Source organism: Corvus brachyrhynchos, unplaced genomic scaffold (assembly GCF_000691975.1).
Source record: "Corvus brachyrhynchos isolate BGI_N302 unplaced genomic scaffold, ASM69197v1 scaffold32, whole genome shotgun sequence".
In the NCBI taxonomy this organism is placed as follows: domain Eukaryota; kingdom Metazoa; phylum Chordata; class Aves; order Passeriformes; family Corvidae; genus Corvus; species Corvus brachyrhynchos.
Genome location: NW_008237919.1, coordinates 13201057 through 13211676, shown reverse-complemented (window position 1 = coordinate 13211676; position 10620 = coordinate 13201057). Strand labels below are relative to the sequence as shown.

Genomic DNA, 10620 nt, shown 5'->3' with positions numbered 1-10620 from the left:
AGAGATGTTTATTTCTCCAGCCGCATGGCCGGAGCTCTGCCCAGGAACTGTCCCAGTCACCGGACCAAGGGTCCTTCTGCCCGCGCAGGGAACACAAACCAACCAATGGGAACGAGGCTGAGCAGGGGCAGGGCAGCCCCGTGTCTGTGCCCTCAGGGCCCCTCTCCCAGGGCTCCATGGCAGGGGAGGGACCCCAACATTTTACTGTTACCAGATTTCTCTAATGATTCATCAGGGAGTTGCTGCCTTTTTAATGGTATTTAACAATGAGAACAACTAGGCATCTAAAGATCAAATCAAAGCATTTCCTATCTTTATCTGTAGTTTACTATTTTATAGATTAAATGGTTGCAATCTGTACTACTATGGAACTACTGTGCCTGATGGTGAGCTTGCTAAGTGTTAGGTAACAACTAGTTCAAATTTTGGGACAAGTTTCAATTGCCTGTGCTAAAGATAGCCTCACATATAGCTTAAATCCTTGAGAAAAATTATGAAGAATTTACCTTCAGTACAAGAGAAAAGAGACTTCCTTTAAGCCATAAGAAATTGTGTTCAGCATTTTGACTCTAAATTACAACATACTTTTATAAAGCACCAACTTAATCTTCATTTGATCAATTATGCACCCCAAGGGCAAGATATTGCAGTTTAAATTTATTTCTTTGTGCTTGAAAGTACAAATTCTCTGATGCTGAAGATGGTGAAAAATGTTATTGTTCAGAATACTTTGATATTAGGAACATGGGTCTAAGCTTCATTGTCCCACTCCTTCAATCATTCACATTACTGACAGGTGAGAGAAAATGTGAATCAAAAGCAGTGCTAGTGACCTTTTCCTTCTGCTTGGCTAACTGTTACCATTTAAAGGTTCATTACAAGGTAGAATGGTGTTTGTTCACCATATACATTTGCATGTATGCATTTTTGTGCATACCCATACATATATTAATTTAAAGTTTACATGAGACTGATGAAGTTCTGTCAGGATCAAGTAGGAGTTTTCCCCATTTTATCTCACCTGCAAACGAAGTATACTGTCCCCAAAGCCTGTCTTGTGAACCTTGTCACTACTAGGTGATGTTTGACCAGTTTGGTCCCTGCTAATTCCCTATACTGTTTTGTTTTCTCCCATTTCTGTAAGGTTGCTCATCTAAAGTACTGTAGTTATTTTATTCCTAACCTTCACTTAAATAAGCAACCTCCTGTTTCTTTTCTGCAGAGGTAATGATCGATCATTTTCCTTTTAAAACAGGGCTTGTTGCCTAGTGTCTCTTATCAAATCTGCTGAAAACCTTTTTGAGCACAAAGAGTCTCTGACTGCAAAATGTCCTGACTGACATCATTAATAAGAGTAATCAAGCTGAGGATTTATATTTTATAGGAAGCTTGCCAACTACAGAAACTTAGGGAAGGAAAAGTGAAGCCAGAGAAAAGCTGTGTAAAGTCCCATGGAAAGCTGAAAATTAGTTGGTCAGATTATGGAGTTTTGCTATAACTCTAGATTATGGAGTTGTCTAATAAGTCTTTCACTCACTAAAATGTTTTGTGGGGTCCTTCAGTCCACCTCTTTCATACGGTCTTCTTCACAGTCAAATAGAGAAATGGACATGACTCCCATTTTGCTGGGGCTCTTTCAGGATCAGACGATAGACCTCCATTTCCTCTCATGCATAAAGAAAATTGCTTCCACCTTAGTGTTGCTCTGACAGGAGCAAGATTCTGGTCACCAACTCCTTCTCTCCCAGGAACAGCTGGATTGGTACAGCCTTTGGTGTGTTAGAACTGGACCTCTCACGTGGGAGTAAATAACTCCCAGGAGCTACAACCAAAATAAAGGATAAAATATTCTCCACATATTTTGCGTTTGCCAGAAGGCATCCTTAGAGAGGTCACAGCAAGAAACTGAAACTACCCACCTGCCACAGCAGTAGTCATAACAATACATGTTTTAGCAGGCAGTGAAGGAATAAAATGAGGGAACAAAACTCAGAACTGGTGACATGATACTTCAGAGGAAAGCCTGCCTACTGCTAAAAACATGGTCTATTAAAAGGGTATGAAATTTAATGGCTTCCAAAATACCAGACAGTGATTAATTGACTAGGTGGTGAGGCACCAGCTTGGGTGAGCACATTAATCACTGCAGCAGCATGTCTGTCACACACTTCTTTCTGAGCATTGCCCTTCCTTCTTATATCTAGAGATGCAGGACTGCTAGACAACCATTGATAAAATGCCATCTGGGAGGGGGAAACAAAACTGAATAACTCAACACTGTACAGTCATTCCTCAGGGAAAGTTTCTGCCTCGGGATTTGCAGGCCTGACTTTTCTCCCCTTAGTGCAGAGAAGAGCAAAGCACTCTTGTCCCTTTCTGTCTCAGCTTTGCTTTCTCTTTCCTGCTTCCCCTCTGACCTGGCCCTGCTCACACAGCAGTAAGAGTCAGAGAAGGAGCTGAATGATGATGACTGCTTCTGGACATGGAAGCCCCATTAATCCTTCTGTGAAATTGTTGAGAAATGCTGAAGAGAGGACGAGGTTAAATAGGTTGTATCTATAGGTGAGGACTGGGAGACCAGTAGACATATGGGTAGATAGTTGCTTGTGCAGGAAATAAATACTTACATGGAAAAGCTCTACATAGAAGGAACCTAGAAACCTGTATTTTATGCCCAGAGCTTCCCAGATTTGACAATAGTGTTATTAATGACCTTTTTTTACTTTTTTTTTTGAAGGAAACATATATTTCATACTATGCATATGTTCTGACAAGGGATTAGATGTCAGAATATTTAAGTATTTGTAAATGCACTAATAATGCTAATAATTGATATGATTTCAAAAGTCTTAACAAGCTTAGTCTCTTTATTCCTCTGTTATGCTGTCTGAAAAGGAAATGTGACAACTCTTCCCTTAGAGAATCCCTCAGTCCCTGGTCATGCAGATCCACGTCTGTAGGCAGGGGGATACTCAGCTAAGGACTGTCAGCTTCTGGCTATAATATGCTAGTATAAGCAATCCATGTTGAATTAAAAATGTTCTGGATGAGACAAACAAAAATTTTTAGCTTTTTAATCCCTTGTAGGATGATTTCCCAGATGGATTTTTCCTAATTGAGCTTGTGATTTCCATCATAGAATCCAGATCCCACTTTCCAGATGAGATGACTGAATGTGGTTCAAGAAAACTATGAAATCATTTGAAAGATGAACAAAGGTAAATTAAGTATTTTTCATCCAAATGTGACAGTAACCAAACAGAGTCAGTTGTACTTTGTGCTTTATATAAGCCATATTTTGCACGCAGGATCCATCACAGTGATATCTATGCACCAGAATGTTAGAGAAAAAAGAAGAGAAAGGGTCTGCCTTTCTGGCAGGCATGGGTTATTCCTATTAACATTTCATTATTTCAAAAGCAATGTACATGCCAGATTGTTAGATTTGGGGATGACTATCCATTATTCATAGTCCTCTGATGGAGAGATAGTAACTGGAGATGATGCCAAGAGGGATGCCTCAGATCCAGATCTAGGTTCAGATTCCAGCTTGCTCCCAGCCTTGATGCAGCTATGTGCTGGAAGCATGGCTTGAACCTCATCACATTGTGAGAAACTCCAGGCTTTCAGCAATCATTAGTTGTGTGATATTCACAAAACAAACAAACAAGCAAACAAATCTGTTTTCACACAAATGCTGTCAGTAACAGAAACTAGTAGAAGAGAAATCTGAGACCTGTCATGTGTATTTTAGGGTTTCTTCCTAGTCAAAAGGTTTTCAGTTTGCTTGAAGTGTTTGCAGCTGCTAAGTGCAAAATTTTACAGGAGTGGAATGTGGCTTGATGTAGCAGGAATAATTTGAAAGGCTGGGAAAAGCAGCAATAAAAGTCTTTTGATGGTTCTGTAGGTACTGCATTGGGGGCATAACTTCTGATTACATGTGAGTTTTTTTATTTGTTTTCTTGTTTACTGAAGGTTCAATAATATTCAAAGCTGCATCCAGTTGCAGGACTGTTTGGTTTCTCTGTCATGTAAATGTGATTACTGAGATGGTCCTTCTCTCTTGCTCTACCTCACATAATCTGCACTCAAACGTTTTTTAGGTCACCCAACTAAATGGTTATGAAAGCTATAAAGGAGGTGAACAGGCTTTTTACTCCTTACTCGAAATGCTTGCCATTCCCATTTGAAGTCAGATGAAACAGTATTTCATACACATCGGTGAGAATCTGGCTGTGTCTGGGGAACTGAGTGGAAATATCCTTGCTTTAAAAAATCAGCTACAGACATGCTCAATTTTGTTAACATTTGGTCTCTGCAAACAAAAAAATTACTGCATGTATAACTTCTTTATAAAAATGTTAATCCACAAAAAACAGAGGTGCCATGGTTTCAGATGTATTTTCAGAGAATAGAATAAACATGAGTAAAATGGTCATTATTTCAATATAAATAATGGATTTCAAATATGTGAAAAAAATTGAAGCATTGCTTGTCAACTCTTCAACTGGACTGTTTATTAAACAGTTGTAGATTATATTGTAGAGAAAATGGAAAATAAAACTGTAAAGAATATATTTTAAAAAGTAGCTGAATATAATGTCTATGGAACAACTCCAGCCTCTTTTCATAAAATGTGAATGTGGCTACAGTTCTATATTGATCAGATGCAAGATCTGGAGAGGTCAAACAACAAGACTCATTTCTTTGACATCTGGCTTTTATCATAGCTGACTCTTTCAGATTCTTATCTTCTCGGACAATAAAAAGAAAATTCTGTTTAGCAAAGTTCATAACTGTGTGAAAGTGTCTATTACTGACAAAGTATAACACAATACAACATGCCTAACCATTAAAGTACCAGGAACATCATATCACATTAATCATGCAATTTAATTGGCACTTATAATACAGTGGATTATTTGAATCCATATTATCCCCATTACAGAAATATGATGAGACATACAGAGCGCTTCAAAAGCATCTGAAAGGTTCCAATTTTTTGAAAAAACTATTGCATTACTGTTTATCTACTTGAATGTCTGAATGGAAGACATTTCCATGATCTCAAACCAGTTTTGATTTTTGTCATGAGAGTGCTATACACCTATTTGCTTAAGTAGGATTCTCCATATCATATAGAAATCTGATTATCTACTGTTATGTAAATGAAGCATGAACTTCTCAAAAACACTGATAATCACAGCACACAGGCTATATTTTGGAAGTAACAGTTTTCCATTTATTTTAGTCATCCATCATATGTTCAGTAAACTCATCTTCCAATGGAGGAGAGATATTGCAGATGCAGTGCATGACCACCTGTGGGCTGATCAAATATTAAGGGGTGAGGGGGCTGTAGGGTTTATTTTCTTGTCCATATTTGTCCTGTTCTGTCTGAAACTTTTTCATTATGTGTACAGGATATCACTGTCTCAGTCACTGCTAGTAGTAAATGAAATATATTCACACAACTTTCAGAATCATTTTGATGAAATGTTTGCTATAGTCAATTTACTGTCCATTTTCTTCACAGTTTCCATATTGCCTTGAATACTCACTTTAGATGGATGTTAAAGAAGAGTTTTTCTTTCCATCAGTGCCTGTACTTGACCTTGTCCTGGGACACCCAGACATGTGGGTCCTTTGTTTTCTTCCCTGCTGTTCCACAGGTGAGTCTCCATAGCATTTAGCAAGTATCTGAGGACAAATTTTGCTGTTGAATTAGCTCAGTGGGATTTTTTTTTTTCTATTAATCCTCAAATGTATGTTTACATCTTAAATGAGCTGGATCAGAGCACTGGTCTGTGCTCTTCCAGGTGTGTGGGGATGTGTCACTACACTCCACTGTGCCCCAAGAAGATTGGTGACAAGCCTTTGCAGGTGTTTGCACTGTGATTGTGCAGTCCCTGGTTTGTTTTGTTACTGCTCTGATGTTCTTGCTGCCTCGATGTATTCCACACACACTGCTGCAGTTGTTGCAATGAACAATTTGCTTATTGAGCTCAAAAATCAGTCTGGTGGTGGACTAAAGGGAAGTACTGAAAAATTTTGTCACTCTTACCGAGCTGAGGGCATGGCCCAGAGGCAACATCAAGGGATTATGTTATATTGCCTTTGCTTCTTTTTTCTCAGTGGTTCCTAGGAATTCCCCAATCAGCATTGCCAGACTTTTTAACAAGTAGTAACGTGATTGATCCTGTTATACCCTGCACAGCTGTAGGCAGGTTAATTTTCAGCTGCCTGCTAACAATATCCCAGGTCTCAGAGGCTGGAGCAGGTTTCCCAGACTCCAGGCTGCATGCTGGAGCTTGGCAATAGCTGAACTAGCCCACTGCAGTCTGCTCAGGCTCACTAGCTCCAGCAGGCATTTTGCTGTCAATCTCAAACAAAATATAGCATTTGAACTGCCACTTCAAGTATCCCAACACACATTTTAATTCTTCCAAACGCAATATCATTCAGCTAGGAGAAAAACATAGTGCTTATTGTAACAGGAGGAGGAGTTGCATTCTAGACAGTTGCTAGTCAAGAGAATATAGACACTATGGTAGGAAAATAAGTGGCTCTGAAGTGACACTTAGAAGGCTAAAATAATTCTTGAGGAGTGTCAAGAAAAATAGAGAAGCATTGCTATATCTGAAAATAGCTTTAAAGAAACCATTATCAGAATGCTGTGTTGGATAGTGTTTTCATTCTTTAAAAAGCTGCTGAAAATTTGATGAAAGAAAAGAACTACAAGGGTTTTGAACATCGAAAAACACCTTGTTCTGACAAGGTGTTTCTTGTTTATCCAAGAAAAGTTAAGAGATTATAAAAAATATCTTATGCTGGGAAAAGATTTCTAACTGCTGACACTATGGAGAGAGAATCAATCTAAAGGTCACAGGTTCAAGTTCTTCACATTCACAACAGAAATAAAGTTAAATATTAAGCAAAAGAATGGAAAACTGTAGTGAAATATAAAATTTTTGAAAGTAGGAATCAAAATTCCCATCTAATAAACATGCTTAGTTCAAGGCAAACAGTTTAAGAATCAGTTGATAGAATTATGCAGCTGGTGCTAACAAAATATTCATAAATGCTGTATAAAAGATGTGTGGTTCAAGAGCAGGAAGGCCCCAGAGAATTGCAGAAAATTGCCACCTTATTCCACTGATCTTCAGGAGGCTGTGCCTTTAGTTGCCTACAGCAAAAGCAGCCCTAGTATCAGATTAGCTTTGCCACCTTCTATTCTAAGAACACAGACCAATCACTTTATTTCTGACAGCAACACAGATTCACCATTTGACTAAGTTTTTTACATGGACATGAAATGCTGGTTAGACTATGCATTGCAATATCCCCCAGTTGATGGAGATAGGGATGATCTGTCAGGATACATAAACTCTGACATGCAGTGCAATAGTCTAAAGACAAAATCAATGTTGTGGCCAGAACCGCACTTGAAATCACCAATTAAATTTAAAAACTCCGAAGATTGGAAGCATAATTCAGAATATAGACTAAGACTTGAAGAGGATTTGTAGGAGGGAGTGCTGGGATCACCAACACAAGCATGTGTTCTAGTTTTGCTTCTGTACTAGGACATCAGATTGAGGAAGCCTTTCCTATATGGATTTACTCTAGGAAGTGTTCAGAGGCATGTGCTGGGATTTTTCACATTACGGGCTGATAAGCAGAGCTCAGTTTTTATACAAAGCCTAAGCTAACAGACTTTTTGAAGCAAACAGCACTTTGTCTAATACCTCTGAAAAATATTCAATTCCCTACTTCAGTATATATCTTGTGGTGATTTGGATTGTCATAACACTGTGAATCTTTGAAATATTATCTGCATATACTGAAAAAGAACAAAACAAACAAAAAAAATTATATTAGTTCTTTATAGCTGCATTACTGCAGTGATTGTTAACTAAAAAATCCCCAGGAATTTTATGTTTACATGTGCTCAGCAAAACCTAAAATATTTCTCTGAACATTGTCAAATAGATTTCCTTGCAAAAGGGAATGTTAAACAGTATGTTGGCTATTAAGTCAATTATGTGAAATCAATCAAAGGGCAAAGAAATAGCTGCTTCATTTTTAGAAAAGTTTTGAAACACATGTTTCCTGAAAATGCCAAAAGCAATTTTTGTGTGACAGTGATTAGGATGGGATGTGCTAGGGGCAGAGCTAGAGTTTCTAACAGTGAGAAATATTGGAGATCTGAGGTGAACATCTAATAAGATCTCAGAGTAGAACTTGAGGTCTCGGGTCTCTCTCTTTGTAGAGAAAGAAGCATAAAAAATGTTTTCTTGAGGGATTGTTTGAACCACCTGCCAACCATTGCAGTAAAATTTCACTTTAAGTTTGAAGTTTCTGAGTAAATTCTAAACCTTATCTAATTATAGACTATAGTTCATGAAGAGAGGGTGAGGTAGCAGGTGCTGGAAAACTATTCACTAAAGGGTAAATGCTGAAAAAGATACAAGAATACTTGCTAGCAAATTTCTCTGAAGTATTTGGTGTGGATGAGCCTGATCTGCCCAGCATATGGATGTACAGGATGGGGCCTCAAAACCTGTCCAGAAGGCAGTGTTTGTGGGTTGCACAGGTATCCTTGGAGCACTGTCTCATGGTTAAATGCCTGTTGGTCGGAGAAATTCTGCTTTGCAAGGACTACTGTAATTTAGTGCCAAATGACACTTACTTTTGAACATCAGGTTAGGATAACTCAAATAAGTAGTATCATGCACTGTAAGTAATTGAGCTGAGGTCAGTGTTATTGTCTATGGAATAAGCTACTACTCAGAATAAATAAGAATTTCAGTTTGGTGAGAATGAAACGATCAACTCTTGATGAGTAGTAAAAGGAATTCAAAATTCTTAATCCAAAGTACAGATGAACCTCACATTTGTGCTAACCCTGGAACTTATCAAAGCAGATCTGGCTTTGATAATTTGAACACTACTGATACTGATATGTTGAAACAGCAGCTTACGGGTCTTCCTTTCTGGGAAACCCTGTGCTATAGAATCATAAATAAATTCCCATATTTTTACAAAGAATGTCATCCAGAGGATGACATATCACAATACATAGATGCAAACCAGTCCAATTACTAAGCAGGTGACCAAAGTCAAAGGTCCCTGAAACAGGGACGAAGCAGTGCTGCTAAATTCAAGACATTTATCAAACTGTCTCACAGAAGTACTGTTAATCTAAACGTGTCTGGTTTAAAGCGCTGGTAATTTATTTGGCTGTTTCATCACTTGTGAAGTTTGTGCCATTAGTATTTAATCATCTTAGATTCATAATCATCCTCCCTTCCTGAAATATACCTCAAGGACAATAATGTCCTGCAGTTTTGTCTCTGTGCCTCCTTTTCCCCTTCAGTATCGACTGGAGAAGAAGCTTTTCAAAGATAGTAAGTACTGCTCTCTGCAAGGTTGTTACTTTTAGCATTGTAAGGGCATTTTCACTCAAAAAGGCTGAACCTTTTTTAGTTACACATCATCTTATTTTCATTCTCAGGTTTCTTTATTTTTCTCCTTTAGGTCTCTCTGAATTGATGCTGGGAGCGATGTCTACTGAAATTCAAACCAAAGTCTCATAAGATAATACATACATGAGTATTAAATATTTCAGATTCTCTGGGCACTACCTTTATGCTGATTCTTTGAAATGTCAGTGCAGATTAAATCAGTCGGCTTGTGTTCTTTTGGAAGAGAGGCGTCTGCATGGGAGTTAGTAATGACCTCAGGAAAAAAACACCGGTTTGCTAGGTTGCAGGGAGGAAGAGAGGAAAGATGGGTTCCTAGAAAACATCAGGTAAGATGTCCTGAGCCATTCCCAAATGTTTGGCCTATGGGTACTGAGTGCTTGACTATCCTACAGGAAAGAACAAATTATTTTTTATAGAGTAAGCCACAGGCACAGGTTGAAAATGAGAGGATATAGAATCCTCTGTTCCCCTGAACTCCCTGAGGACTGACTGCAGAATGCAGAAGGCAAATCAGAGACAGACCCCATTTTGCAAGACGTTCCACCTTTGTCAATACATGTAAAGGTGTCCATTTTGAGAATACTCATATTACCTTTTCAATTCCCTCCTGTAGAAAAAACTTATTTTTTAGGAAAAAAGAAAGAGAAAAACTAGAGGAAAACTTAGTGGAATTAAAGTCCATTTGGGAACATGTTGCCCAGATGCCAAGACACCAACAGAAGGACTGTGCAGAGAGAAGCAGTTTTCATAAGCAATTCATGCCACAGATGATACAAGATTTATCTCACCAGTAGCACATGTTCAAGGCTTGTGAGCACAACCCAAAAAGTTAATATGAGCTTGAGTTTTGGGAACTTTAATTTGACTGATTCTACCCTAAATTGCTTCTTGTTTCGCTTATTGTTCTTTGTAACAGAGAAGACTTAAACAACTTTTTCCCCAACCTCTATTGAAAATAAAGATTTAAGGGAGAAATGTCAGTTATTAGAAGTGACTCACTGACACTGTGTTAGATTTACACGACTGTTAGGCAAATTGTTGAGAATCAACTGGTAAGAGTCCTAAGGTACATTTTTTGGATAGCCTTACATAGCATACTTTTAAAGAAACATTGATCTTTTCTTTCACTAAA

At 38.2% G+C, this 10620-nt stretch overlaps 1 long non-coding RNA gene across 1 annotated transcript; it reads left to right on the top strand.

The window, feature by feature from the left end:
* The first annotated feature begins 3118 nt into the window (after positions 1-3118).
* LOC108446470 lies at positions 3119-10587 on the top strand. Its single transcript, XR_001861648.1, has 3 exons — positions 3119-3218; positions 5537-5672; positions 9541-10587. It is a non-coding gene; the product is annotated as an uncharacterized LOC108446470 (long non-coding RNA).
* Positions 10588-10620: the final 33 nt, after the last annotated feature.